Here is a 27,817-nt window from a genome sequence, read left to right on the forward strand (position 1 = left end):
GTTTGGCACACTGAAGAAAGAACACATTTTTGTGATATTCTGGTAATAGGCAGCTTTAATTTTGATTTTGGGCACAATTTGTTATGCCATCGAGGAATGTTGCCACTATTAAGATCTTAATTTCATTAATTTACAGGAAATATGTACCAACACCAACAGATATGACATGGTGTCAATTATTGCTCTACCTGCACTGTAGCAACAGCCATCTGACCAATTTTATTACTTTTCTTCCAGCAAGGACACTCCCTAGAAGAATAAACTTTGAATAACTGATAAACCCAGTATAGATTATGTTGTGACATACAATGTTAGAACAAAAATAATGAATTAAAAAAAATTCTCCATCTAATTATTTTTCTCAACTTCTTTTACTATCTTGGTTTGTAATCTTTGCTCACTAAACAATGATTAAATTAAATGTCAGCCCCCTCCCCAAGCTTCACACTCTTATCCACCTTCATGAATGTCACTCTTTAAGACCAAATGGAAGAAGATACTGCATACATAAAAGCTACCAATTCATCTCAACTCCAGGTAAAGCAGTTTACTGATTTCTTTCAGGTAGTCTGATTGATCAGCCCACTTTAAATAAATTAAGAGAACTTTTGACTAATCTACATTCAGTTTGGATTATGACACTGCTTGCCAGATTCTTAACCCCAAATCTTGTACACTTTCCAAATACATGATAGGCTTTAAAAAAGTTGTTAGTTCTCCCTTATAGCCTGGCTTTGTTTGTATCCTTGATGCTGTCACGACGCTATCAATGATAGTCCTTATCTTAAAAAAGGCAATGGCCACCATGGCAGAGCAGAATCACACATCACAAGCACATACAGGCAGAGCCAGCATCATCCTGTACTTTGACTCTTAATCTGTGAGGAGGAAGCACCGTGGGTGGGAAAGAACAGCTCTATAAGCACAGCAGGATGGCTGGATTAACTCTGCCAGGGGCAGCAAGGGGACAGCAAAAGCATTTCTCAAAATATCTTTTTCTTTCATGCTTTGGAGGTAAGAGCAGGAAGGAATACCATCAAAAAGTGGCATTACAAAAGGATACAAATAAAGTGGCAAAAATATTCATTCGTCAATAGCTCAAGTAAATTCTTCCCACGTGGCTCTGAGCGACAAAACGAATTTGAGCAGAAAATATTACTGGCTTCATGATTTGAGAAAGATCAAAACCACAAGGTAATTCAGATCTTACATATTTTATGCAGATTCCTTCATTAAACATTCAACATTAATCTGGCTTAAGAAAGAAACATTTTTGTACATTACCAAATTAGAACAAAGCAAGCTGTACTGAAGAGCTCTCCAAACATGAGGCTGATTTTGTACTATGGTTGAAAAAAAGATAAACTGAACTTCTTATTAACAGTGAAAACTGGCCAAGTTTTGGTCATCTCAAACTTCTTGTTCTTGAAGTTGTTTTATAAATTAAAAGGAATATAGATGTATGTTTTTGAATCCACAGTTTGGGCAGATCCATTATTAATGAAGCATTCTGGCAAAAACCCACCAGTGTATGGGTTGTCATGGGAAAGGCCTTCTTGCTACAAATTCTATTTGAATTTTCTCAGTGAGAAGGGCTGTACATGACTAACTACTCGCACAGGGTAGAGCAGCAGGTCTTCTACACCTCTACTCTTCCTCCTTTTTTCTTCAGCCTTATAAAAAGTTCCTGAAAAAGGAAGGTTCTCTTCAAAGGGATGATAAATCTCATCTCCATGGCTCTGGCTTTGATTTTCTTGTTCTTTATCTTAACTCCATCCAACCCACAAAATAAAGTAAAAAAAAAGAAGGACAGTTCCAAGGATTCCATTTGTCACTTTTCCCCATCAGTAGCAGTAACACCAGCAGGTCCTTATTTTGCAGAGTGTTACATGAGGGGATATTTGGACCTCCATGTAACCAAAAAGACTTATCAAACATTTGGGTTCAGCTAACTGCAGAAGAATTGTCCCATGTTGCAAGAAGTCAGATGCCCAGAATCACATCCATAATGATTTCCAAACTGCAGTGAATGTTGTCAAGAATCACCCCAATCTCTAGTTATGTCTTTTTTATAATTCTAAATATTGTAATTCAGTAAATATTCAGGCAGTGCTAGCTTAAAATTAGCATTGTTAACAGTTGGGCTCAATCATCTTAGAAGTCTTTTCCTACTTAAATGATCCTACGATTATAAATATCTTTAACCCAACAACTAATCCCTCTGATTTTTGAGTGATGGTTTTTGTTAATATTTAACCTAAACACTCACTTCTATTCTGTCCTTACTGATTTTTGAAAATAATTCATCATTATGAACAGTTTTACTTTCTACTGCAAGTCATTTATCGTAACATACATGCAATTTTGCAAAATCCTCCTACGAAGAATAGGAATTTGTTTTCTTTTCCTAGTTTATTTTAAGCGGACATAAAGAAAACAATATATAAACATATTATCCCAAGTGAAATATGGAGGGAACTGTGCTAGGGGGCAGAAATCTACAAGTTTTTAAACACACTCCTCTTGCTACTATGCACAACATTTCTTTTTTTGTTCTGTTGTTGACTGATGTTCAGTCAAATACCCAGTAGCTCTAGTCCTCCTGCCCAAATTATTCCCCCGTAGTGCTGTTCAGTGACATATTCAGAGCTCATTATATTCTCATGTGATCTGTACTTTCAAAGTAAATCACTTTCACATTTCTTCAATTAAATATTATATAACTGATTCAACCCATTTATGCATTATAAAGATCATACTCTATTTTAATCCTATTTTACAAATGTTACTACAATGTTAAATAATCACCTTTCAGATCAGAGATAATGCCATGAAAATCCACATTTGTTTAGGATGACAAGTTTTGCTAGAGCAAAAAAAAATTAGTTTACATATATATTTATATCTCTTAATTTATAGTATTAGGTCTAATGGCCAGAGGCATTATTGTTAAGCCAATTAAGTTTCTATATGATCTTGTCTCAAATGTGCACTACAGTACAGATAACATTATCCCACTATAACAAGAAATCCTGTCATGAGCATTTTACACCAAATCACCACATGAACTGTGATTAATGATGAATCAGAAGAGCAGATTTAAATAAATAACAAGCAAAGAGAAAAAAACTCTTATTATGGAAAATTAGATGATAATGTAACCTACATATTTGCTATGTTCTAACATGTAGCTACCTAGGGTATGTTCACATGACTTACTTAAAATGTACTTCTGAGTTGTACTAGAGAATTAAATAACGTTTTGGCTTTTCAAATTAGTCAGTAAGCCTAAATTTAGTCGCTGTTAAATATAGTTTTAGAAAGACTACTATTCAAGCATACATCTCCCTTATGTGAGTTTTTTAATTCTTCCTGTATTTGTGATCCAGATCTGGACCCAGAAGAGTGTAAGCCTTTCCTCATTTTAAGAATCCTGACATTTAAACTTGTTTCTGCTGTAAGAACCTTTGAATCATAAAATATTTTCCATTCATATTTTGTGTCCTTATTTTCTTTTCAAACAAATTTTTCACAGATACTCAACTGCATAAGTAAACCAAATTTCTGAACAGAATTGTAAGGAAATGACTGTGTTGAATTCAAAACATGCCTTTGAAATCTTGTATTATATTTCTGCATTAGAAACCACAGGCTTAGCAGTGGGAAATTTCTTAATTTTCAGAAACTTTTTCTGTGTATCACACTAATGTTGGTCTAGTGATCTTTCATGAATGAACACCAAGCACAAGGAATATACCAAGTGTCGATGGTCTCACTGAGCCCCGGGAGCCAAGTGCCCTCCCTGCCTACAGGCCCAAAGGACAGAACCAGCACAACAGTGCTGCAGGCAGGTGCTTGCCATCAAAGTGTGGCATGGATGGACTGGGGAAAATGATCCAGATTCTTTACTCTTGAAGACAGAGAATTGTGTGTAAAGTTAGCAAAACAGTCTCAAATCATAGAACCATAGAATAAGCCGAGTTGGAAGGGACCCATCAAGGTCATCAAGTCCAACTCCTGGCCCTGCATGGGACACTCCAAGAGTCACACCCCGTGCCTGAGAGCATTGTCCAAATGCTCCTTGAGCTCTGTCAGGCTGGTGCTGTGACCATGTCCCTGTTCCAGTGTCCAAACACCCTCTGGATGAAAAGAAAACACTGAAAGTACTGGCTCTTCAGGATTGCTCAGGATATGAAAATGCGTATTTCAGTTTGGAAAAGAGGGAGCAGAGCACAATGCACTAACTAGCTCCCTGAAATTTCAAGACTGTTCCCAGACAACAGCAATCAGCTGGCAGAGCCTTCTGGGGACTGACACACAAGCTTCTGTTCAAAACCAGGATGCTGGAAGGCTTAGGGATGGAGGAGTTTGAAGCACAGTGGAACACTACAGTGCACAAATTTTCCCACTACCAGCCCAAGTGTGCCCTTCCTGCTTGGAGCTGCTTCACTGCCGTCCTGCAGCTCCACTGCTGCAAATAGGATCATGCTGAATGCATTGCTGCATGCTTCATCTCTGGCTCCATCTCAGGTATCAACAAATGCTCTCATCTTCAGAGAGAGCTAGGACTGTGGAGCATTACAATCTACGTTTGTCTTACAGACCAGTGGGAAATAAGACCTTGTACAGGCCAGGGATTCCTCCACATCCATGCTTGGGGAAAGCAAGCAGATCACAAAACACCATGTGCAAATCATAAATGAAAAGATGGTGAGAGACACCACGAGTTACAATTAAGTACTAACTGTACAAGGAATTATATCTGTTGAGAACTTAAAATGCAAATGTTCAGTTTTGCTAATCTGCTCCTTAACTGCAGATACAACCAACGCAAGCTCCTGAAATAATAAAGCAAAATGAGAACGTGGAACTTATGAGAGATAAAATGAGTGCCAGAATTTTAAGAGGATGAATAACATGGGAGAAGAATAGGAAGACCAGAAAATAGGTCATTATAGTAATCAGATGAGAAATAGCTAATGGAAGGATTAACATTTTACAATGAAATAAAAAAGCAACTATTTGAAGGATATCAGCAGGTGACATCAGAAGGCATTTGTGATAACCAGAGTAGATTATTTTATCTGTCTCTTCTGGCTATTTGAGTAACTTTCCTGTTTTCTTCTTTGCAAATTCAACTTCCTTCCCTCTCTGTCAACCTTCTACCTCTCTCTCTTCACATCTTGTTTTCAGCTCAAGAAACCCCAAATTCCTTTTTCCTTGCAGTTTTCCTCTAGGTCCCCTTCATTTCTTTACCACCCCTCACTCACCACCTAGCTCAGCAATTTATCTGCACTTGCAACCATATTCCCACCTCATTCAGCCAACCACTGCAGAGGTGACAGGGAGAAATGATAGCAAAATAAGCATAACCTGCCGAGTAATGAATAAGGCAAAAAGTCCACAGAAAAATAGAAAGGAAGCAGTTGGATTAATAATAAAATCAGTTTTCATTTAATGGCATCTGCTCTCCTCCATAAGCAATGAAACACCAACATAAGGAACATTTTTAATATATGTTTAGTATCTACTATATACGTTATTTACAGGATAACCACTCATGATTGCAGAAAGACCGCCTCGTTCTTAAGCCTCATAATCTCTGTCCTTATTTTGCAACTCTAGGATACTGTGGAAATGAAGAGAACAAACACCCACATACGTTTCTATTCTTCCATGGTCTGTGCAGTCTTGTACAAGTGGTGCTGCAAGGAGAACTGCAACTACCTCCTCTCTTCAGCTGTGACCTAGGACAAATGAGTTTACTACCACACGTAGTAGGATTGTTTAATTCTTTATTGAGATAAAACACAGAACACGAAGTTTTACCAATAGGAAGCATTTTGTAGAAGGGCTGGCTATTCAACAGTATTTTGAAGAAAGAACTGATTTTGTGAACATAGGCTCCTGCTATGAATCATTTGCACAAAATTGTGCATCTAAGTTTTAGTTATTCAAAATCCCATGAAATTCCCTCATCAGGATACATTTTCTTACTGTCTAAACCAAAAATTATTACTGTGTTATGACGCAGGAAATACTCAGAAAATATAAAAATTTACTCTTGTATGTTATCATTGTATCATTTTGATTAAAAATTTCATAAGCCCCCAGAAACAGGCATGTATGTTGAAATCATCTAGGGTCATCTTTAATAATTTATAAGTTTCAGTGGTTCAGAATTTCATTTTTTAACAAGATATGGCATGTGTTTGTATCAGCAAGTTTCATCCCCCATTATCCATCTTCCTCCTACACCTTTCTAGTATAAAAACCTCTTCTGCTTGCTGACAGAATACTAATTTGGCTTCATTTAAATGCTAAAGCAATGTAGTTCGGCTATCTCATTTAAAACATTTGTAAAGAAGTGAAACAATTGACAAGCACAATGAAAAGTGTCTACCGTAAGATTTGTATGGAATTATTTTTCAACCGGCAATAAAAAGCCAAAAGCTTATCCTAACCTTATCTTTTTGTCCCCCACATATATCCCTTAAAATTAGGGAAGGGAAAAGGGCAGCATTTCCCTCACAGATCACCACTTTGTATGACCTGTTAAGATTAAAGGCCAGGTGATATCTATACAGAATACATGTATCTGTGTATATATATATAGGTTTCTCTTTGAGCAAGGGCAGTCACTTATTCTTTAGAGTTCAACATTTTTATTCTGTATGTGTGATAAGAAAATGTACATTAACAAAGCCTGCATCAAAAATAAATTGAGGGCAGAAATAATTTCCATATATGAAGAGTACAAAAACTCTAAATACAGAGCACTCTACGGACAAGATCTGGGCTGGTATCCCTCAGAGATACCTACCAGTGACCTTTATTCATAAATCTCTCAGACCACGCTCCTCATAAAGGTATAGTTTTAAGGCATAAAATGGAACGTATAGTGAATCTTGCACTGGCATGATTCATTGAGTTGATTCCAAACACTTGGTGGGCAAGTATGTGGGTTTTAAATAAATACACCCACTCTTCAGTAAAAAGGCGTGATGTGTGTTACCGTCTCTGTACAGGCTAGAAAGCTTTGTATAGTGGCTAGAATGCAGGAAAGAAAAATGTACAAGAGACCCCTCATAATACTGCAGCAGAGCCAGCCACAACAAGCCTGAGAAACAGAGACCCCCAAAGCCTGGATTGGAGTAGCATTAATGTCCTCCAGGTTAGAGAAAACTGGAAGGTAAGCCTCATCTTTCTGGGGTACACAACCGAGGAATTATTCATTTAGATGTTCTCAAAGAGGCTCACACAATCTATTTTAAATTCAAAGTCAAGGCAGATTTCTCCACCCCAAAGAAAAATGCAGACACAAGCTACTGTGCTAAATGTTCCTCACAATAGCAGAGAATGTACATGGACAAGTGAGATAGCAAAACCTGACACAATTTACAACTGAGATTAAGATGAGATGAAAAAACATTTCCTCTCTAAAACCTCTAATTAATGAAAGGTTAAAAAACCCCCAGAGATTTATCAGCAGAAGAGTCGCTAGTAAAAATATTTTCTTTCATAGAGTAAATATAACTTTTGTTGTGCAGATTATAAGACAAGAACCATTGTTGGACACATCTGTATTTCTAGATATAATAATCTAATTTACAGTTCAGCACTTTAAAGAAATGAAAATGTGGAAGACCCGATTGCAGTTCTAAACCTGTTTTGTGCAATAAGACTAATGCAAGACTGACATAAGAAGTTGACCCATATACTGAAAAATAGGATCTAAAATTAAATGGGAAAATGTACATCATTATTTTAACTTAGCTGAAAGTTCCACAGCTAAATTTCTGTGCAGCAAACTGTAAAGCTATCTATACACTGCAGATTATTATGCACTCAGTGAACACACAGTTAAATTATTTTTGCTCTTTTAGTTACATTGAATTTTTCATTAATTTTAAAGTTGGATAAATGGTTAAGAAAATAATTCAATAGGTTAGGTGTTTCATTAAATTAAGTATTAACAACAAAATCCTCCAAGCAGAATCAAAATTTTTTTTTTTTTTTTTTTTTTTTGCCCTTGCCTGCAGACCCATGTACTTTTCCATGGCAGGAGAACCCAGTGAGAAGCCTTCTCAGCTTGCTGGAAGTATCAAGGTGCTGGACATCTGGGGCTGCACACCCTATAATTCCTATAGAAACTGCTCATGTTTAGATCCGAGCTAACACTTTATCTTTTGTCTGGATTTACACTTATGTTCTTGGTCCGAGGCACCCTGTTCCCAAAGGAATCTTTGCTTTGTAAGAATTTCTGAATGCACACTGAATACCAGCTTGACACTGTTTAATAACAAAGCAGACACGCACTAGAAGTTTGAAAGCACTTAAAGTATTTTCCACAAGCTTATAAATTACCTGCCTGCAATGATATAATGCCAGTGCAAGGTTCTCTTTCAAACACCACGTACTGGTAATAAGGATGAGAACCTGGTTCTCTTGATGCCACTGTCAAAATACCATTGACTGGAATGAAGCCTGTGTCTCCCTTGGACATGCTGTACTCCAATAAAATAGGAATTACACTGCACTGCAGGACTGAAAAGGATGGGTAAATTAAAACAAAATGGTAGAATGAAAGCTGACTGTGCAAAACCAGTATTTTCTTATTCAGCAGACCTACCCTACAAATATATTCAATCTCATAACTGCTTATACTCAGAGCTGGAAAAACACCCTAGCATTACTTTTTATTTCAATTTCAGAGATGGCCCAGTTATGGTGACAGTAAGCAGATCTTGTGTATTTCACTCTTGTGATTTCATCACAAGTCTCAACAAAGTCTACTTGCTTCCCAAAACCACAGACTTTTGAATCCCAGCTTTTGTTAGGAAGACAAATGCACAAGTCCTATGACTGCATGGACAGTTTTGAATTATGAAATTTTTTCCCCTATAATATTTCAAGCCCTGAGGTTAAATAGTTTTTCATCATGTAGATAATCACTAATTAAAGTACAATTGAACTTCCAAATTCTACACACCATAACAGTCTGCCCAAGCTAGAGCCCTACTGTAAATTGCCACCTTATTACTGTATAAGGGCAAGAAAAAAGCCTTACAGAGACCAAATTAGACTTTCAGGCAACATGCCTATTCTAATTAAGAGAAAATTCTTATTTCTAAACATGACAACATTTTCCTTGTGGTTCACAAGACAAAATGAACAAGGCACTCGGTAACCCTTCCCTAAAGCTGCTGCTTTTCACAGCTCTGGGTTGTCAACAATTCTAACTCACTGAAGTAAAAGGAATTTACAATCTCTGAAGGATGCAAAGAAAAGCTTGGACACAAGTGCAATCAAACTACAAAATCCAAAACCATAGGCAAAGAGAGAAGTTGTATGATGTTATCTCTCCCTGTGTTCTGTAAAGGGCTGTGTTGAGACTCGGGTGTAAAGGACACTGCTGTTAGTGCTAATCCCCTCCTGCCAACCCACTGCTTCAGTGTGTAAAACTGAGGAAGATCTGAGACAAGCTGGAGACAACCTGCAGTTTTGATGTGTTTCTCCCTTCTCTACAGGAACTCCGCCCAGGCTGTCAGTGCTAAGAGCCACACATAGCTCATCCCAGTCACAACTGTAATGATATGTTAAGATAAGATGCAGATGTTAGCAACTTTTACTAATAGCTGCTCTCGATCCTATATTGTCAACTCTTGACGTTTCCAGACTGCTTTGTTAACACCCACACTTTATTACAGCGGAAGCTTACCAGGATCTCGGGTCTCAAGAAGAATGACACCCTTGGTGAAATGAAGACAACTGGACACATCCCATTGCTAAGATTTGTCCTTGCATCTCAGGAATCCAGGACTTGTATCACTCCAGGGTAAAGTATAAGCCATCAGCATGAAATGAAAAAGGGCAGTAAACTGAACATCAAATGAGTTTAGAACTGGAGTGCTGGGTGCAAAGTACAAGTGCTCAGACATGGCCTCCTGCTTCACTAGATAAATAAGAATAGGGTAGAGCAAGGTGATTTGGGAAGAAAAATATGACACAGTATGTTTTATTTCACAGCATGCAAAAAAATGATTAAAGAAATATGAAGAAGAATAAAAGACTTGTTCTTTGAACTTTACTTTAAAATACAGCTATATAACACAGAACTATTCTGATACATGGCTGTATGCATCACTTCTATTATCCAGCTTCCTAGAAAAATGAAATCCAAACCTAGACATTTTATAACAGCAGCACAGATTTTGTAGAGTGAGAGCTTATGAATGGTAAAACACGAATTTAGCACAGTGAAAAACACAGTCCAAGCTCAGGGGTCTATTCTCACTGCTTTTATACACTTCCAGCATTCAGGAAAGTTACATAGAAGCATTAGGAGAATAGACGACTGCAAAATGAGCTCACAAATTAAATTAAGAGAGGGAGAGAGCAATGAATAACTGAATCCCCTGAGCCAGAAGAATGCCATGCTGGAGTGTCACAGAAGCATATACAATATATACTTCTATGTACCCACTTTGCAGTGGACCCATGTAATTTATTAACCTGACAGCAATGCCATACATACCCACAGGCTCTTCCTAACCTCCCTCCTACCCATCAGCATGCTTCCACAGAGAACTGCCATGGAGACTGACACAATGAAAATGCAGTGGGTTTGGCTGCTTTTCAACCTTCTATACACCCTGGAGACATAAGGATTACTTATTATTAGCAATTAAGAAATTTAATCCACTACCCTACATTGCATATGATCAAGCTTTATTGTACTCTAGCGAGTCTTATCATAGTACAAACATCAGGCTATAAGACCATTTTTAATGCATTGACTTTAATTTATATAGAGTCAACCTTCCCTGTTGCAATGTAGTCACTTGATTCTGTATTGTTGATGAGAGTGTGGCTCTCGAGTCTTTGAATAATGCAAGTGTATGTTTCCATCAGCGCAGAGGGAAAAAAAATACTAACATGATTCCTCCTTCCTATTTTGAACAAATGCAAACCTGAAGCACATGTGGATTAACTGAAGAATTTGAGGCTGCAGGTGAAACTTGGCATACTAATAGGAATGAAATCCTTATCTTCTAAATCCTAACACCATGCCTTATTCATAAAATCATCCTGGATTTACTTGCTGTATCCACACAATCAGAATGGGTGAAATAAGGCCATTAAAAAACATCTACCATGTATACAGTCTGGCTGGACACTGTAAGAAATGATTCACAGTCTTTACTCTCTGCAAGCCTAAAATCAGATGTTCCACACTATTTTCTTATAGTGGTCTTTGTTCTCATTAACTAATGATAATATTTATGAAGATAACAACACTCTTTCTCATGGACTACTAGTTTGAGTGAAAAATTATTATGGCTACATAATAGACATTGCATTTTCTCATAAAAAATATAAAGAAAATACAAATCAAGGACTGTCGAACATTAGCCCTTTTAAAAAAGTAAAATATCTGATTAAAAGTATGTGAGAAAGCAAAAGTGAATTTCTAATGTCACCATCTATCACAGAACTCCATTCTCTTCCATCCCAGATAGAAAGTGTATTTATCTGCCTCTGCCTTCCCAACACATACACCAAGGAATATTCCCACCAACCATGGCATTCTGCTCAATCCAGCTCCAATCCTTTTTCCCTGGGCAGAAGACAAGAGTAGCAGGTGCTGGTGGCTCCCATCAGTCATGGTGCACTATTGCAGTGAGAAGGGCAGTATGAGAAATCACCTGTAACTGAGTGCTTTTATTGAAGCCAATACACCATCCATCACACAGTGAGTTGTTTTAAAAAGGCAACTCGTGATTGACCAATACCAACAGCAGCATAAATAACAGAACATTTTCCTATGGATTTTCACGTCTGTCTCCACAATCCTTGGCCCATAGCAGAACTCCTCCTCTCTCTGTACCTCTTTCTCTGTATTATTTTCAGCTTCCTCCATCCTCACTGTAATTTCAGCTTCCCATCACAGCTCTACTACTCAACTGCACTTTTCCAACAGTGCAAGCCTGTTGAGAGTAGAAAATATCTCCACCACAAAGAGGACATGAAGAGTTCCATCTACTCACTTCCATGAAAGTTGTAGGAACTTAATATCTCTGAAGGAAACCATTCTTCCAGCTCGAATGCCAAATCAGTTTGAAAGACCAACAGAATCACTGCAAGACCATACTTCATTAGGTTAAAAAGTATTCTCCAAAAGGCAACTTTAATGGAATGAATCAGTGACCAAAAATGCTAAAATACGTGTCTTTTAATAATACAGTTCAGAGCAAGAACATCAAATCTTGTTTCTTATGCAATTTTATATAACTGAAGTTATTTAATTACTCTTCAGCTCATCAAATAATGCTACTCTTAATATTATTTTGCTTAAAAGAGAAGTTAAAGTACTCCAAATTCAGATTCAATTCCATCCTTCTGCAACAATTAACATAAGTCAGCAAAACAAACCTGGGCTGTATACTTGTGTTTACTTAATGACATGGTGTTCATGTAGAGTTAATGTCATTCCACGCTCCTGTCAGAACAGCGATTAATTAGGCAACTGTCTTCAGTGATTCCTCTTACCTGAGCATGCACATCCAGAACTTACACACAGCATTCTTTTGACACATACTGGAGAGATCTGATGCTTAGGAAGGGCAAGGATCAGATTGATTTCTGAGCTTATAACACACCTACACTAACATATTAAAGTATTTTGAAATCAGAAAAATTCCAGTTCTTTGATGATTTATCCACAAAGGAAAGCATTTTTGCCAAAACAGCCATACAGGTGACCTCCTATTCAGTGAAGAAACAAGCCATCAACCCAGCTGTTCAAATAATGAAAACATCAGGCAAGCAAACGTTGTCCTCTGTCAGTATCATTACTACTACTGGGGAATTTTAAACAGCAGTGAAATGAAACACAAGGCTCACTAAATCTGGGGAGTTAAGGAAGTCCTAGACTCCATGTTAGTATGTCTCTGATGATGATGATCCAAGAGTTCTCTAGATGCTCCCAGTGTCAAGATAAATCAACACCAAGCCCTAACACATTGCACACTAAGGGCTGTCAAAAGAGGTGAAAGTGAGGTGAGGATGGTCAGCCAGGCAGTGACCAACCCTGAAAGCATGTTTTCTTACTGCATAACTTTCACTTGATAGGACATGAAAATGTAAGAAAAAAAAATATTTCTAACTTTAAATTAACAGAATTTGATATACTGAAGTCCTTTTCCAGCAATGGCTCCATGTTCCTTCTCCTTTTGATGATCTACAGAAAAGAACCATCCTTATTTGTCCTTTTGACTCACACTGAAGCATAATTGTTGCTCTTTTTTTATTTATTGCAGCATCCATTTTCTCTCATTTGTCCTTTCTATTTTCCTTTTATTTATTTTGATCTTCTACATTTATCGATATAGAAACAGCTTTCTAAATTTTATTCTTTTTAACCCTATTGTGCTTTGCCTTTTTTTTTCTTTTCTGCAACTTTTCAGGCGAGCCAGATACTGTTAAAGTGCCATTTTGCCTTTATTTACTCACTGTTTTTGCTGAAATGGAAGCCAAAATGATAAGGAATACTTCAGTTCTTAAGACACTGTCCAAGCCTGCAGCTATTTACTTATGAAATTATTATGTCGGTGACTGTGTTAGAAGTCATTAGAGGTCTAAGGGAAAATATCAGTTGTGATACAATACAGAAACTAGAACAAGCTGCAATATTACCCACAGTTGCAAATATTTCTTTGCACAGATAACACACATTGAGATAAACTTTACTATCTCTTCTCTCCTAGTTTTGCCTGCCCATCAACTGTCTCTTGTAGACTAGTCTTGCTCTCCATCACAGACTGCTTAAATGCCCAATTTTATTTAAATTAAGTTGGATCTTGCTTTGCAAAAAGAACTCCAACAAAACAATGAAACTGAATGATCAGGACTACAGATTAATATCCTTTTTAAAGGTAAAACCACCAGGGTGAGAAAATTTCTATGAGTGGAGTGAAGGTGAACTGCAACTTTCTGGTGCCACATGCGAATATCTGGAACCAAAGTCTAACAGGTGATCCTGCAGAGTTGCAGCTGCTAAAAACTGATTGACATGAGGAAAAGGTCAATGTTTACTCCAAAAATTGCAGAATTATACATGTGATTTATTATTAAACTTCATTATTTGCAAGAAGGAAAGGTGCCAAAAATTTAGGCAAGGGTGACTCAAATTAAAGAACAAGGCCAGGCACTGCTCTTTTATCTTTGGTAACCAGTGACAGAATCCAAGGGAATGGCCTGAAGCTGAGTCAGGAGAGTTTCAGGTTAGATATTAGGAAAAGGTTTTTCACCCAGAGGGTGTTTGGGCACTGGAACTACCAGGGAAATGGACACAGCACCAGCCTGACAGAGATCAAGAAGCATTTGGATAATGCTCTCAGGCACAGGGTGTGACTCTTGAGGATGGTCCTGTGCAGAGCCAGGAGCTGGACTTGGATGATCTGTGTGGGCCCCTTCCTAGTGAGGATATTCTAGGGTTCCATGAATCACACTAAAAAATGTTCAGCCATACCACATTCACTAATTTGGCTAATGCTGAAGACAACTTTCTTCTGAGTCAATGTGGCTTCCACCACCATGAAAGAACAACTTCACACTTCTGCTTCAGCATGACCACAGAAATCCTCTTCCACGTACTCAGTCTTCCTGCATCCATGGAATCTAGTGAGACCTGGTATCTCATACAACAGACAGGGATGAAGATGCTTACCTGGCTAAGAGTAACCTGACCTAAGAGGAGCGAGCATCAAGTCGATGGGGACTCCAGGAGGACTGTACATGCTTCCCTCCCACAAACAGCAGCAAAACAGAGCAAAATGAACAGCAGTGATATTTTGGCCATGGATACAGCATCCAGCACCACCTAGTCCAGTCATGGTGCCATCAGTGGCAGCAGGTGGCATTAACATTTACCCTGAAGGCAACTGTGACTACTCTAAATTTCCAGACTTGTGTGAGAAAGGAGGCAGTGGAGTGGCCTGGAGACCACCTGCCGCTCTTCTTGGAGCCAGAACCGAGATGGCAGCCTGCCACGGGAAAGGAGCCAGCTTCTGCCCTGGTGACTGGCAGGTTTGGCCTTGATCCCTGAAGGAAAATGTATTGCTGCTGAAAAAGCAAGCCTGTCTGTGAAAGGCCAAAAAAGCTATGAATGGACAATTATAGCTACACCTTATAAATTCCCTTATTTTGGTAGCACTTTACTACTTGTTATGTATCTGAAAGAACCCATTTTAAGACACTAAATAAATGATACAGACTGTGCTTTACTAAATAACTGGACATTCTTAGTAATTAAGTATTTATTCTACACAGTAGTAAGAAATATTCTAATGAACTGATTATATATTTTTTCCATGGCAAGGAGCATATAAAAATAAGCAATTTCAATAATCATTATTACTGCTCCAGTATATATTAATACATTGCAGATAAATCATTGCCTCCACTATCAACTCAGCTACTGCTCCTGCAAATAAAGCAATACCTTGTTACCTAGCAACGAAGCAAGTCCTTGCTATGGTGCAAAAAAAAAAAAAACATAAAAAAAGGAAATATATATATTTCTATATTCCTGTAGTTCCATGTTAAGAGAACATCCATAAAGAACAAAGATTAATCCACTCAAATGCCCTCAAATTCAATACTTAAATAAAATGTTTGATCATCCACATTTCATGAGTATTTTCAGAAGCTCGGTCTTGATTAAACATGCATAACCTCTTGCTGACAATAATTATATTCTTACTATGTATTTCTTGGAATATTTTAATGCATACACTAAGTACACAACCATAATACACGTAAGTCATGACAGTCTCTTAATGCTATATCTGATTTGTAACAGATTAGGAATAGGTATCACAGGGCTTCTTTAAAGTTCGTTTGCTTATGCTAAATCAGTTCCTCTCCCATTTAACAAAGCAGTGCATAGTATTGCCTCTTACTGATATCTCTTTTTAGGGTGCTGTCATTCGTACAAAATGTTCCTTGTGTTGCATTTTAAAAAAACATACTAAAAGCCCCACTACTTTGTTGCTTTATATTTCATGTCTGTTTCTGACAGATTGCCAACACTGCGTGGACAAAAACAAATAAGAGTAGCTCAGGAGTCCTACTTATGTGGATGAGCTATAGAGTTGGGCAATGTGCAAATTTGATAGCAGCCTCTGAACTCTGTGGTTACCAGCATGTGTCTGGTACATGCTTTACTCAAAGCTGAAAGAGGCAGCACAAGGATTCATGGCCGCATGAGCACAAAGTATGAAGGTCTATCCTTCCCTATGACAAGGACTGCAATTAAGCTTTTGCAACAGAGAGAATATGCAGTCATGAAAATTGCTGTTCTGAAGGCCTACAGTAGTTCCAACACACAGTAATAGTAGGTTCCCACATACAGTATTGTCTAGGTCATCGCATTGTCCCCAGATACAACATGAGATACATCTTAAGATAATGCAAATTCTACTTAAAATTTGGTGGCTAATCACATGCCACTACTTCTACTCACAAATTACAAGATCACTAAACACCGCACAAAAAATTTGAATGTTGCTCTTGGTAGCAACATCTTTAGGGAAAGCATTCCTGAAATATTCTGTTAATGTTCTCTTGAAACTTTTTGAAGTCACCTATCTCTTAGCATGCAAGGATATTGGCTCAGTTAATCATAGCACAAAGGTATACACAATCCATATCATGCTGCCTCGAACATCTGCTGCTGCTGTAATCCTTGATAATTCATAGCAAATAATATTCAGAAAATTCTATGCTTGCACCCAAAGGCACCTTAGTTTTTGTGGTTCTTGCCATTATCTCTGAGCTTCATACACTAGTCAGAAAATTTTTGCAGCTTGGTGTTGCCCATTTTTTACTACCCTTGCAGTCTTTACCAACCAAGGATCATAGTGCACCTCCCAGAGGAATGTGTGCAGTTCAGCAAAATGCATAATGCATACAGAGGGGGCAAGGATGAAGTATCAGTTACTGTGGTGTTCAAAAGCCTCTTGCAATAAAGATTTTAGAAGTTAGTGTAACACTGGAACTTATACATATTAGATGGATAAAGCAAACATCAGAGACTACCCTACAGGCTTTGCATGAAGAAGTCTGTGCATATTGTCTCTCCCTCTGGAACAGTCTTTAGTGACAGATGGCAGAACCACTACCTACAGATGGCTTCAATGGGGGCTCCATAGCTTTGATAAATACTGCAATCAACTCCTAGGATAGGTATGGTTCAGGCAGCAGAGCAAACACAGGGAATAAATCCCTCAAAACCATAACTGTATAATAATCACACACATAGTATTATCCTAAACAGGCAGATAAGCAGCCAGGACTGTTACAGAGCTGACAGAAATTCAGGACTGCTTAAGAGGAGGTCAGTAGTTTAGGATAAAAGTGTATGAAATGAGCATCACTCAATTTCTTATCTACTTCATCCAGAAAAACACTTTCACGTTCATCACAGACCAAGCACTTCTGGTGAAATCATTCTTGCTTTCCAGTGGGATTTGTTTTACTTTGGAGGAGCAATCAATCCTATGAACGCTATCACCAAACAAAGCCTTGGTTTGGTTGGTAGAAAACATCCTTGCCTCAGATGGGTGATTCACCACAGTGAACAGAAGCATTTGAATCTACTACTCTAACAAAATCAGAAGTTAGACTGATACTGAAGCCATCTGTAGCAGACTAACACCATCTTTTCTAATCTTCTATAGAAGGCTTGAATTAAGAGCACATGGAGTGATTTCATAAAGGAATATTTGCTTTAGTTGAGCCAATGCCTCGGAGACCCTGCTCTCTCACTCCTTACTGCTCAAAAAAAAAAAAAAACAAAAAAAAAACAAAGATGACTTTGCAATATCTTTTGTGGCAACACAGAGCTACTGATGAGCCACATTTGCTGTGACAGAATCATAGAATATTTTGGGTTGGAAGGGATCTTCAAGAATATCTAGTTCCAACCCTACTGCCATGGGCAGGCAACCTTCTACTAAATCAGGTTACCCAGGGCCCCATCCAGCCTGGTCTTGGACACTTCCACTGATAAGGAATCCACAACCTCTCTGGACAACCTGTTCCAGTACCTCACCACCCCCACAGTAAATAATTTCTTCCTAATAGCTAATCTAAACTTACCCTCCTTAACCTTAAGGTCATTCCCCCTTGTCCTGTCACTATGTGACCTTTGTGAAGAGTCTCTCTGCAGCCTTCTTATAAACCCCCTTTGTTGTTGTTACCTGCCTTCAGCCACTCACACTTTTTGACATTTGGCACAAGAGCTTTCTACCAAGTGGCACCTACCAGAACGTTCTCATTGACCAAGCACTGCAATGCTATGGACACATATACAATTCAGAACACACCAATTCCATGCATTTTAGATATTCAGCTAAATAATAGGAATATTGCATTTACAAGTTGAAGTCTGAGATGCACTCTTTAAAAACTAACGTGCCCTTTGCTTTGATTTGCATAGTCCCTTAATGTACATACCTAAGAAAAATACATGTAACCATCAAAATATCTCCCTGACAGATTAGGGAAGGAGGACTCAACTTCCATACAGAGTCCTTGGATTACACAAGATCCCCAGCCTGCACCTGAAGTATAACAGAGAACAGTATCTTCACAGAATCCTCACAAATGTAGCACAGTAAGTCTTGTGTCCCAGGAAATAAAATAATCCTACCCCATTAGCAGGCAGTATTTCAGTCTTTCAAACCAGCCCTATAAAAATCTAAACAAGAATATGAGTATTGAATTCCTGTCTGTGGAAGAAGATACCAGAATACAAATACAAACTGTAATAATTAAAAGCTTGATTATGGTCTAATTAATACAGTATCCAGAATCAATCCCGAAGACCTGAAGTTTCTATTCCATTCTGCCATCACTGTTTTCCAGACTACAAACACGAAACACTAAAATTGCTATTTTCAAATACTCCTGTTCACAATTTAACAAGTTCCTTAACTTTCAACCTTCACAGCTTGTAAATACAGAGTACTGTAAGAGTGAGCAAGAAGTTTTCTTTGTCATATCTTAAAAAAGTAGAAAAAAAGAAGTCCTTTATCTAATTTTTTTATGATGATTAACTAACTCAACTTTCATCCCTTTTCATATTATAGAAAACCATGACTGACATTCTTCTCTCTGAAAAACTTCTGTGAGAAAAAGGGAGAGAGCGACTGCTATAATGTCAATGTAATTTCAGAATACATCACATAATCTTTTGTAGTATGTCAAAAGCATAAACAAAAACACTCCATGTGTCATAGTCTACAAAGGGTATCATGTTTGATAGCATAATAATGCATGACAGGTCTCTTACTGCTTCTGATATATCAGTAATTATGTAAATGCCTTCAAATTTGATTATACACTCACATACACCATTAATGTTTGAGCCAAATTCAAGCTGCTTTATCCGTGAATTTAGCAACATGAAAATCTTCAAACAAACTTGGTTATGTTAATTTTCATACTGCTGGACTAGACCCTCTGTTCACCACAGTAATGTGTGACAAGGAGTGACCTGAAGTTATACCATGATGCCCTAATCCTCATTTTGAATCTGCAGGATATGAGGATGCTTCAAGATTGAGTTAAGTTTCCTCCCATGGGCAGGGAGATTCAGAGCTTTGTCTCACCACTGGGCCCTGTGCTGAGGTAGGAAATCAGGAACAGGAGGAACAACAGGACACCAAATGGTGAGATCCATCTTGGAGACCATCAGTTAAGAGGATTCTGCACACACACTCTGGAAGGGCAGCACCATTTCTCCCTCATCCACAGAGCAGCACAAAGGTATCACAGAAAATGATCAGGATTTGTTTTTTGGGAATGGCAGATGTGAATAATGAAGTATAAGATCCATAATATAAAAGTATATACTTAGACTTAAAAAACAGGGAGGAAGTAGAAGAAAAAAAAAAGATAAACACAACCTGCTAAATTCCACTTAATTTGCACATTCAAATCAACCTCTTTAGGAATACCTGACTGGTAAGGATTTGCTACATACCTAATAAATTAAAATAATACTTCAGAGATATTATTAGTTTTTAATAAGCCCCCTCACTCTCTTAGTTATGTCATCACTGCGTTAGGATCAACATAATAGGGTTTTAAGCAGAACTGGGCTGTGGTGGCTGAAATAAGATATTCTAAAAACAAGATTTATAAAAATGTGACACATCAGCCCCTAGCAATAGCAACAATACCAGATACAGCTTTTGTATAATGCATGAACACAGGATTACTTCCATGAATCAACAGTTTTGCATTACCATATAAATCATCATCACATATGGATAACTAAAAGTGAAGATTGGTTAGAAATGAAGAAATTTTACTTTACATGAGTATTTGTACTTCCAGTATAGAAAGAGATTATGAAGGTCAAAGAACAATCCTATTACTTAAGTTACATAACTCAAAACAGGGTGCATGTCAATGTAAAAACAACATGGAAAGATGACTACTGTTTTTTGTTTATTCACTGCTTCTAACTCAGGTTTTTATTTTACAGTATTTCTGTTCTACACTACTTTTGCAGAAGAAATTTTTTCACATGAAGTCTAATTTTTTTCTACTGTAAGTCAAGAAAGACATTTTTAAAAAACAGTTGTAAGTGATCCTCTGCAGATAAAACAGGATCTTTCTCTTTCAAAGATCCCAGCATGGATTACCAGACACCACCAGAATCCCAGACACCAAAGAATGAGTCGCTGGGGAATCACTTCTCAGTCTGACCAAGCTACTGTCCTCAGCTGAGGTGATCTGACCACTATGGGCATCACCAAGTCCTCAGGCAGCACACCTATTAGATGCTGCACCATCCTGAAAGTCAGCAGAAGCAAGCAGCAGCTTTGCCTTACTTGTGGAAGTATTTAGGAAACTGTTCAAAAAAGAAAGGAGCTTCCCAATTTTCCATTAACTACGGTAGTCTTCAGTCCCTCTAATAACCAAAACTTAAATCTCAATGCAGTCAACTATTTAAATGGGAAAAAAATTTGCTATTTTGGAGAGCTATGATTTGCTCTCAAGCTTATGTTTTAAACACCGTATATTTTTAAATTAACATTAACAATACTTTTATTACAGATGTGTAGGCCTGCAATACTGCCCTTAAATACTAAGGCCAAAGATTTCAATAAAATTTTCAACCTAGGAACACCACTTTCTTGTATTTACAGTAGAACATGGCGTATTTAGTGAAATATACTTCAAAGAGAAACTTAACACTCTTCAGCCAAGCTTTCCAGATCAGAATCACATAATGTTAGTTTCCTATTTCCACAGCTGAGCATTCACAAAGAATATCAACTATATTAACACTTCCTCTAAAGGCACCTTTCCCTTTGAAAACCACATATCGAGTTTCCTCTTCAACATTTCATTTTCTTTGAAGTTTTAATCAATTAATTGGTCAATGCAAATGAATCAAAAAGTAAACAAAATCACATTAGAAGACGGCATCTTTAGCAAGGCCCCACAGGGTTTCTCTCAGTGTTAGAGCTCTCATGACTATGAAAGCAATAGGAAGATTCTTGCTATCTTCCAAAAGGTATGTATGAAGTAGCCCAAATACCTCTGCACCACAGCAATAACTGAACATACTCCATTGCTTGTCCTTCTTCCCAGTATCCAGGAAGATTATTTCTTATGAGGTACCTGAGACATGCTCTTCAGCCTGTGCAGTCAACAGAACCAATGGTGCTATGACAATTTTCACTAGCTGAGAACTGTGTTCAAAACCTCCGCGTGCAAACCTTCAGGGTACGTGATGCTTCCTTCTGCCCTACACTTCCCTGTGTGTATCATCACTGCAGAGCTGTTGCTTAGCTCCAGACAGCTGAGTAAGGAACAAAAATGGTAACAGCAAGGAATGGGCACAGCCAAGAACTACAGCTGTAAAGGGCATGTTTCATCCAGGCAAGCCCAAAGATTATCCTGCACTGGTTGGTGGATGCTGTGAAAGGAACATAATGCAGACAGCATTAAACAAACTTGCTATTACTGTGCTGTGACTAATACATACACAAAGTATTTAAAGAACAAGTATGGAGCTGTCTGGCGGAGTGCTGAGATGGTTCAGTGCAGGCTATGGTTTGGTAGCATTCAAGTCACACCATCACATGATGATTCCAAAATCTGTATCTTGAGCTAAGGATCACACAAGTTAAAGATACTCATGCCAACAACAAAAATTAGGATCAATAGAATTCAAGCAAAAAATGACAGTTGTAATACTTCATGTTCTTTCCATATTTTAATGCTTAAAGAAGTGCAACTTTGCAGTATAAAGACAATATTAAAGATTTATTGTCCTTTTGCGTAAGTATGTAAAAATGACATGGATACTTAGTTAATTAAATTAATAAGCAGTGGGGAAACCCCTAGGAAATGGTTACTGCAACAGGTTTTTAAACCTGTCAACACCTGTTAAATGTAACACTTTCATGTGAATTTTTAACAAAGATGAGGTTTGGAAACTTTTTTACAATGTGCTTCCTGCAGAGCCAATCTTTGCTTCTGAAATACCGAAGCTGGGCATAGCATGGATTAGAATTGAGAAGTACTCACAAAAGCCTATGGAAATCCTTGAATTCTTGCTTCTTGCTAGTGCTAAGAGCCAAATCCCTACCACACTCAGATTTTAAAGAAAAATAATAACTTACATCCAGTTCATAATGGCTTCAGTAAAAATACAATGAATCATACAATACTTCCCTTAGGTTTTGCTGAAGTATTTTTTTATGTGACTATTCACTCTAATATCCACTTAGCTCTGTGGTGGTTTATTAATACTGGTACAGAAAACTAAAGTTCTATGTATTTTGATTTTGTATATGTATAATAATAACACAGGTGTTTCACAGACCAATTGGGTACTCATTAATAATGTATTTTCCAGGTGGCTGCACTATTAACAAAGTAACACTTTTCCAAGGTTTTATAACTATATATGAAAACATTCCTGGAAAACTAAAGTGTTAACAAAGCACAACAGTGGCATAACAGCTCTTTGATTATGGGATCCTGAAGGAGATAATTAGCCAGTTTTCAGTTAAATTAAAAATTAAGTGTTTTAACTATTTGCAAACTGGCATTTATCAGCATATCTATTTATGCTGTGACATTATCTAAGATTGTATAAACAGTAAGAATTTACTAGATTATTTTTACACACATTTTTTATTATTTTTTTCAAAATTACTGAGACCTTTAATATCATTTCAGTGGGGTAAGATGAAGCTTGAGAACAGTGAGATGATCACACATTACAACAGTAAAACTTCTAGAATTAAAATTATTCCTATTATACATGCATACATATACATAAACACATATTTTATATTATATAATAATTCTTGATGAATACTCTGACTTCCAATTTTCCTATATTGGGAATAATTACACCCAAACATTTTTGTGGCTCACCAATTTACCAGTGGCTTGTACCATCATTGTATTGAGACACTTAAAGATATTGTGTGCAATAGCGTTCTGGACTGAACTGATTCATGAAGAAGAAAGAAATTATCTTCAGCATACCCATGGTAAAAGAGACATATATTCTCACTGATATCACTGCAAAAGCTTTACTTCAAAGTACACAGAACCAACTAAGGCAACATACATGCCAATACCCAGAAGCACTGAAGGTCTGATCCCAATCAGCACCAGGAGGACCAGTCAACTAACTGAAGAGTTTAGATAATCATCTACAGATGGACAAGCAAAACAAGTGTTTATCACTTTCACGTTTCATGACATTTAGAGGTATTGCAAAACTAAATGTTTGTTCTTTGCTGCAGAGAAGCACTTTCTGGAAAAAAGAACTTCAAATTTTAAACAATGGTATAAAATCTTCTGTCAAAGAGGCAAAACTCCCTGCTGGCTTCATCTGTTATTATTGCAGCTTTTATTAAATTTAGCCTTTTTACAGCCTCAGAACTTAAATATTCTAAACAATAGAAAAACTCAATGTTTGATGATTGCAGGAAACAAGAACAGAATGAAGAACAAACCAATTATATGTAACAAACGTATAAATCACGTTGGATTTCCTGCATCTAAAAGATGAGAACAAGTACGGAAAAAGACATAGCTTTCTTTAACATGTTCCAGTTTTGTGCTTCTAGAAAGAGCAAACTCCAAAGAGAAAGGCCTGGGAGAAAGAACTTTCATCCCAAGCTTCCCAAGACCCCAGGAGACATGTATTTCAGGCACTGCTGAAAAGCCTACAGTATGTGTGGTACATTTAGAAAAAACAGGATGGTTACAGTTACTTAGTTCTGAACCAGCTGGAATTTCCAGTTGGTTTTCCCAAAGGAAAGGTAACTCTTCTTTTAACAAGGGATCATGCAAACCTTGGAAACAAGCCAAGATATGAATATTCACAAAGGAAAAAAAGTACAGTCTTAACCATCCACAGAATGAGCATATTCCAGTACTGAAGACTGCTTTCTAACATTGAGCAAGTGCCCTCAAGTGATAGCACAGCCAGAGATTTTAGAAGGTCCTCAGATACACTGTCATTGCTCATTACCTATTCTCTTGATCAAGCTGTGTTTCAGGCATTTGACTTTAACCCAAACTCAGTTCTCAGGGCATAGATATTCTGGGATTTAAGTACTAATGAAAAAGAGACCAATGGAGGGTATTGTTAACACTGATAACCCTGCAGCCTCTATTATTCTTGTTATTCCTCTTGAGATACCATAAAGATGCTATCCACACCCAAAGGATGGGCCAAGCAAGGACCAAATATCATTTGCCTTTACGAAAGGCATTGCAAAACTCTAAGATGTTCCTCAGTCGACAGAGTTAGAAATAACCTGCCAGTAAGAGGTTGAAGGCAATAAGGAAAGAATGGAGGAAGAATGGATATGGTCCTGACTTTTCTCTGTGCTTGAGCATTTCATGACAATAAGAACCTCTTTGACTCTCTGATCAGAGGACAGAGACAATCTCCAGGAGATGTACCAGCACTTCTCAACCAAGAATGACTCTTCTTTTATCAAGTAAGAGAGACTTTGGTCAAGGTTCGTTCAATACCAGTATCATCACCTCCTGAGGCCAGACATAACAGTTGCTATCTGCAGCTAACATGAAGCCATCAGAAATGTTGCAAGATACTTCACTTCAGAGAAATTAATTGCAGGGTGACAAAGTCAACAAGATCCTTTAATAAATACTATGCTCAAGTTTTTCAGAGTGAATCCAGGCCAAATTTGAGGGTTTTTTAAAATGAAGAAAGGAAATGAAGAGAGGAAAGAATGTTTCTACCTGACTGAAGGACTTTTAGAAAAATTCTATTCTTCCAGAATACGTAAATAGAAAAGAAGGAAAACAACCTCAACAGAACACCATGTATCTCCTCTTGTCCCAGAATACTTGGCAGTATATAAATTCGTATTGAAAGCAATATGACCACTGAAACTGACCCAAGAATGCCCCACTGTGTTTACATGTAATCCATAAAACAAGACAATCTCTAAGAGCAATTCAAACATAGGTGCAGACTGATACTCTATTATAGAGCTAAGCTGTATGAGGAATGTGAAGACCTGCTTCTTTGAACTGCAGTGCCCAAAACACTCAGCATAACATGCTGAAACCCTCCAATGAACTTACCACCTTTTGATTTCTCCTTATAGGCAAAAAAATTCAGAAAGTGTATGCATAGAGACAGCAAGCAAACTAAGACAATTAAACAACTTTCCTTGCTTAATTACCTTGTCAAAGCCATATTTATCTGAAGCATAACCCCTTGAAACTTGGAACCATGACTACTGTCTTGTAGACAAGCTGGCATAGTTGGCACGTGGACCAAGAGACCAAGTACAAGCAGCCCTCTGTTATTGCCTACACAAAGGGAAAAATTGCATTGGATCGTACAGAGTGCCAGTATGGTACAATTTTCTGAAGGTGTTATTCTCCAGAATTTGACTGTGATTTCTTAAAAATAAGCTTGCAGCTTGTAGAACTGTGAAGACAACATTGAAAATGTGAACTAGCATAAACTGATATGTTCTCTAATGTACAAACACAAAAATCACATCTCAGAATAAAAATTGGCCAGGTCATCACCAGTGTTGATTTGGAAGATTAATATAAAATTTCAACATTTATTAAGCAAAGCATTATTATAATAGGATCATCAGAAAAAAATCTAGTCATGATTGGTATTTGGCAAATGAATAAGCTTGGACCCAGAATGGTGCCATTCACTCTCATCTCTGCTTTAACTTGCAGTCTGCATGCAGAGCAGGTCTCAGGACCCAGAGCCAAAAGAGCTTAAGTCCAAGGCTTGACAGTTCCTCAGTCTGCCCAAAGCAAGGTGGCAATTTACTATTTATGAAGAATATTATTCACTGTGCCTATCACTAACATGTAACAAATAAATACAAAGATCCTTACCAAAATGCCAATTGTTCACTGTTAAAACAAAGCAAAACCCCCATCCTCCTGAGTGATGGAAACAAATTAACATTTCTGACATTGAATTCTGATTCCTTTGACATTAAAAGTGTCTTTTTCTTGGACTGTAAATGAAATCATGACTGACCCAGGTCACAGCTCCCTCTTAAGTTCCTCAGCAGCAAAACTTTTACCTAGAGCCAGTTTGCTTTAGGTTCTCAGTTCAGTGCAGCCACCTTTGATGGCGGCTTCATTGCTGGTTCTGTTCCAAATTTTCACATCCTCTACCCTCCCTTTTTAACTCCATGTGCCCACTCCCAGCTAGAGGTGTCATTCTTCCCTCCCCCCTACCCAAGAAAAATGCTAAGAGGAAAAGCACCAGACCCTCAGCTTTCTGAATTAATTTTGGGGTACTGCATTTCAATGCCTCCTAAGTAGAATGAATATGTATAGTACATATTTTAATTTGCCTAATTTGGTTTTAATTTGCCTTCTTACTGGATAAATTTATCTATTCCTGACTATCACATCTCCTTTCTCTGGGAAAAAAAACTATAAAGGAGCTCACCAAAAGTACAGAAAGCAGAGCTTACTTCAAATACATCAGAGAGCTCTTCCAGTTCTTATTTGTCAACCATTTGCAGAAATCTGAAATGGAACTTCTCAGGTGTGTAAAGTTAAGAGGGTGTGTGAGCGACGGCACAAGAGCGTCTTGTATGCATTATACTCATGTATCAAAAAGAACAGGTATCTTAAGTGAGCAACTGCCAACAGACCAAAATTTTCTGCTAAAATCACTTACTCTTCATTTTTTTTCAGAGCACCGCTGAAATTTTTAGAATGCCACCAGAATGAAGCTTTATTTCATTATCCTAATTATAAACAACAGCATCAAGGCTTTGTACTGAGCAAACAAGTATCAACTTCACATGAGTGCTTGCAATTTATGATCATATTTATACAGGAAAAATAGTCATATGAACAACCTTCCATTGAGGTTTTTTTTTTCTAGCAGGTGACTATATATTATATTTTAGCATATACAGAAGAGGAGACAAATTGGTCCTTAAAGTGCATTCAAATGGCAAGTTACTATTCATCATGGCAGGGTCTAACAGTATTTTGTGCCTCGTTAATGGAACAAGTTAAAACATTCTTTAAAATAAGATACCTCCTATCAATAATCCTGTCACAGACAGACACTGTAGCCCTCCTTATTAGCACCGCTGCTCTTAACGGTATGGAGTACACCTTGATTTTGTGCATGTTGGCACACATTACCACTGCTCGCACAGCTAAAGGAATTTCGCGAGGCACATGGCAACATGCATCACTCCACATGCTAAAAATGCTCAGG

The 27,817-nt window shown here is 37.6% G+C and overlaps 1 protein-coding gene across 10 annotated transcripts in view; it reads right to left on the reverse strand.

The window, feature by feature from the left end:
- ANKS1B (ankyrin repeat and sterile alpha motif domain containing 1B) overlaps positions 1-27,817 on the reverse strand; it is a 397,248-nt gene that overhangs the window by 57,224 nt on the left and 312,207 nt on the right. The window lies entirely within an intron of this gene.

Source organism: Lonchura striata, chromosome 5, assembly GCF_046129695.1.
Source record: "Lonchura striata isolate bLonStr1 chromosome 5, bLonStr1.mat, whole genome shotgun sequence".
In the NCBI taxonomy this organism is placed as follows: Eukaryota; Metazoa; Chordata; class Aves; order Passeriformes; family Estrildidae; genus Lonchura; species Lonchura striata.